The following is a 4,707-nucleotide window of genomic DNA, read 5'->3' as shown; positions in this document are numbered from 1 at the left end:
CAAAATCCCTTCATAGCAACCATGAATAGTAAAACCAAAACAAAAATGGGCGTTACTGTTGGTTCATCGTTCCCAAAAGATCCAACCGGATTGTCTCGTGTGCTTACTGGCAGTGTGCCACCAAATGTGAGTAAATACTGTCCAAGCAGATTCAAGTCTTGGACATTAGACAGCATGAAGAAAATGAAGATCTATACTTACAACGTAAGAGCTCCCTCAGAATACCACAGGTTGGAGAGTTTAATGGAAGAACTAGACAACATCAGGTGGGACATTGTAGGACTAAGTGAAGTCCGAAGAGTGGAAGAAAAGCTGATACAATGGACCTGGAGAAGTCCAAATGGAACAACAAAGAATGAAGTGGGCTCCATATTAGGAGATGAGAGCAAGAGCGTTAGCAATGTTACGGTCATAAATAAATCAACATAGTTAGTGACCATAGACTGGTAGGTTGCAAAGCTAAATTCATTTTCAAAGCAGAGAGAAATAAACTAATTTTCAAAAAGAAAATAAGCCCACCACAGGTTAAGGATAATAATAAGAAATTTCAGTTAGAAGTTGAAAATAGATTCGAAGCTCTAGAAGCTAACGAGGGCACCGTCGAAGATATGAATTTGAATTTAGCGAATATCATTAGGGAATTGGCAGACAAAGTAGAAAGTACAAAAAGTATTAGGAAAATAAAATCTTCCAAAGCTAGAAATAACCTAATTGAAAGAAGAAGGACTATACATATTGAAAGTAGGAAAGACGAAATAGAAAGAGTAGAACTAAACAAGCTTATCAACAAAAGGTAGAGATCAGAGAAAAGAAAGAGAAATATGGAGGAAATAGAGGAAACTATTCGGAAAGGTTAGTATTGAAGAGATCTAGTACAGATATGCTATAGGAAGTCAGCAAATTACATGTTTGAAAGATAGAAATGGAAAAATAATTAAATGTAGAGACAGAGTGGTAAAAAGAGTAGAAGAATTTTACCAAGAGCTTTATTCGTCGAAGACCGTAGTTGAGTCAGTAAATTCATCTGTAGACGTTAGTAATGTATCAGAAATTACAAAAGAAGTAGAATTTGCTCTAAAGATATGAAACGAGGAAAAGCATCTGGGGAAGATGGTATATTGATGGATCTCTTGATAGACGCAGGGAAAAAAGTTCATATAAGTTAGCTCAGTTGTACTCCCAGTGCTTACGTCAAGAAAGCGTTCCTGAATCGTGGTGCTGTGCTATAGTGATTTTGCTTCATAAAAAGGGAGACCAGAAGGACCTTAGTAGCTATCGACCGATTAGCTTGCTATCAAATATATATAAAGTATTCTCCAAGATCCTTACAAATAGACTAAGTCGAGTTTTAGATGGAAATTAACCGAAAGAACAGGCAGGATTTAGAAGCGGATATTCGACTCTAGATCATTTGCAGACGATGAACCAAATCGAGAAAATTGCAGAATTCAATATACCTTTCTGTTTAGCTTCTGTGGATTTGAGATGGCGTTTGACTCGGTAAAACAAACAGTAATACTAAACTCGCTGCGCAAATAGGGTACAAACGAACAAATTGTAAGGGTTTTAGAAAGGATTTATGCAAAAGGTACCGCTATAATTTGACTATATAAAAATACTGAAAATATTGAGATCGAAAAAGGAGTACGGCAAGGCGATACAATTTAACCCATATTATTTACATCTTGCTTGGAAGAGATGTTCAGAAAGATTAGTTGGGAAGAGGAAGGTTTCAAGATTAATGGCGAATATTTGAACTACCTAAAATTTGCGGATTATATTATTCTTATTTCAGAAAGACCAGAAGACTTGCAAGATATGCTGAGTGATCTGAGCAAGGAAAGTCTCAAAGTAGGTTTAAAAATGAATAAGAGTAAAACCAAAGTAATGTTCAACACGAAAGTTTATATTATAGATATTGTAATCGATGGTGAGAGTCTTGAAGAAGTTGATGAGTATAATTATATAGGCCAGATGGTAAAAGTGGCAAAGATCATGATAATGAAATAAAAAGACGTATATAATTGGTTGCAAAATGTTTGGTAAGTATAACAAAATCCTGAGAGGCTCTCTACCTTTATGTTTGAAGCGTAAAGTTTACAATCAATGTATTCTGCCAGCAATAATCGACGGGTGTGAGACTTGGTAAATGACGAAGGCGATGGAAACAAAGCTAAGGACTGCATAGAGGAGAATAGAGTGACCAATGATGAGAATAACGCTGAGAGACCAAAAGAGACCAAGTTAGGTAAGAGAGCATACTAGAGTGAAAAATATTGTGGTAGCGGTAAAAGAAAGGGTGTGGAATTGGGAAAGTAAGTTAGTGCGAACGACTGACGAGCGATGGAGCAAGTGTGTTACTGAGTGGACCCCGTGAGATGGGAAGCGAGGGAGAGGGACACCAGAAAGAAGGCGGAGAGAAGAAATAGAGGAGTTTGTAGGAGTGATGTGGCACAGGTTTCCCCACGAGGAATTCATAAATAGTCGCACTACATTCCAACTGGAATAAGAAGTGGAGCCACCTCCCTCTTCTGTTGCAAGTGCATAAGTTAAGGTAGATAGATCGGTGATTACCCTAAAGGTAGAAAAAATCAAATTAGAATGGGAGAAAATGAATTTAAGAAGAGAAAAATAAGACACGAACGTGAGGAGAAAGTACTTGAAAGAGAACATGAAAGAGAGGAGAAAGAACTTGAACGAGAATGTGAAAGAGAGGAGAAAGAACTTAAGTATTTACGTAAATTAGAGTTAATAAGCCGTAAAGAAGAGGCCAAAGGTCCAATCCAATTGCATAAAGAGATCCATTCAGTTCCAAATTTCAACGAGTCAGAACACCGAAGACTTTTTCAGACAATTTGAATGACTAGCTCAAGCCTGAAGAAGAATGGACATGGCATATCCTGTCTAAGCTAACTGATACAGCCGCTAGAATATTCAATACTATTGAGGAATATACCTCCTACTCTTCACTAAAAGAAAGTATTTTAAAAGCGTATCACATCACCCCTGAATCTTACAGAAAAAAAATTAGGAATTTGATTCTGAAAAGCTAAAGCTTCTTAGCAATGGCTATCTTTCCAAAGGGTAGAATCCTTTAACCAACTAATTGATCTCATGGTATACGAAGAGTTCAAGACGCGCACTCCATTCTCTATAATGCTGTATCTCAGCGATAAGGATGTCTCAAATTTTAATGAGGCGGTCTTATTTGCTGATCATTTCGCAGGCAGTAGTATACAAAATGGGTACTCAACGGGAAGAGCCAAATATTTTTGTATTGATATTGTAATCGTACTGGACTTCACATTTCTAAATGTCCTGAACCAAGGTGTACCACGTCACACTACACGAGGAAGACTCAAACTTTTTATAGGTCTTCGGTAAAGCTAGGTGGCGAAACAAAATCCCAAAATCCTCCCAAACCCATGAATCATATTGTAACACAACCATCTACATCTCCTGATGATCTCTTTAAAGATTTAAAATCTTCTGGTGAAGTAACTTTACCCAAAAAGTTCTATTCTACCCAATAACCATTCTGAGGGACACTGGCTCTGTTCAATACATTTTATTTGAAGATGCCTGACTTGGAGTTGAAAAGACGAGTCCTAAAAATATGATCCAAATAGAAGATATGCCCACGGTCCAGTCCGCTAATCTAGCCAAAGTATTCTTTAGATGTAATCTTGTCAATAAAGAAGTAACAATTGGCCTCAGAAAAAAGTCAGTGCCAATTCCTGGAGATGATCTCATCATAGGTAATGACATTTTAGGTTCATTAGTAGTACCCCTTTTAGATAAAGTCAAAATCCCTTCTGATAAAACTCCTACATTTGTAGAAGATCATATACATCCTGAAATTTTTCCCCTATGTGCAGTAACTCATTCGAAATCGGTTCCCTTAAACAAAACTGCACCTGATATTTCTTATCTACACTAATCATGTCCCCTTCTAACCTCATCAAAGCTCAACAATCAGACCCTACTTTAAAACACTTCCATAAATTAGCAGAAGATTCTAAAGATAAAATGGACAAACTCCTTGGATTCTATTACCAATAAGGTATTTTCATGATATGTACAAAATCCCCTTTACACGTAAATTCTGGCACTTGGGCAGAGATTCACCAATTAGTTATACCTCAATCAATTATATCCCAAATCATTGAAATAGCTCATGTTGGTTCAGGCGGTCATGTAGGAGTTTGTAAGACCTATAACCAAATTATAGACATTTTCTTTTAGCCCAATCTAAAATATGTTCAAACCTACCATGTTTGTCAGCTCGCTGGCAAGCCAAATCAGAAAATACCTAAAGCTCCTCTATCTCCCATCCCTGTGTCAAAGAATCCTTTCTTTTGATGAAATTATCATAGACATTGTGAAGCCATTGCCGAAAACAAAAAAAGGAAATCAACACATTCTAACTGTAATATGTCCACTTACAAGATTTTCCAAAATTTTCCCTATCAAATGAATGTATGCAAAGATCATTGCTAACACTCTAATATTTTTTTTTTCACTCGAGTAGGTTTGCCCAAAGAATTTCAATCCGGCAGTGGGATAAACTTCACAAGTGAGCTCTTTACCATTGTACTCAAAGACTCAAAATTAGTACATGTAAATTTAATTAAAATATACCACCCAAGGGATCTTATTGATGAACCATGGAGACCTGTATCTTTAATTTTAAATGTTACTCCTTTT

The sequence above is a fragment of the Oratosquilla oratoria genome, chromosome 2, assembly GCF_046742065.1.
Source record: "Oratosquilla oratoria isolate Oo_2021 chromosome 2, ASM4674206v1, whole genome shotgun sequence".
Taxonomy (NCBI): domain Eukaryota; kingdom Metazoa; phylum Arthropoda; class Malacostraca; order Stomatopoda; family Squillidae; genus Oratosquilla; species Oratosquilla oratoria.
The sequence above is the reverse complement of the archived record's forward strand: the minus strand, read 5'-3'. Positions refer to the sequence as shown.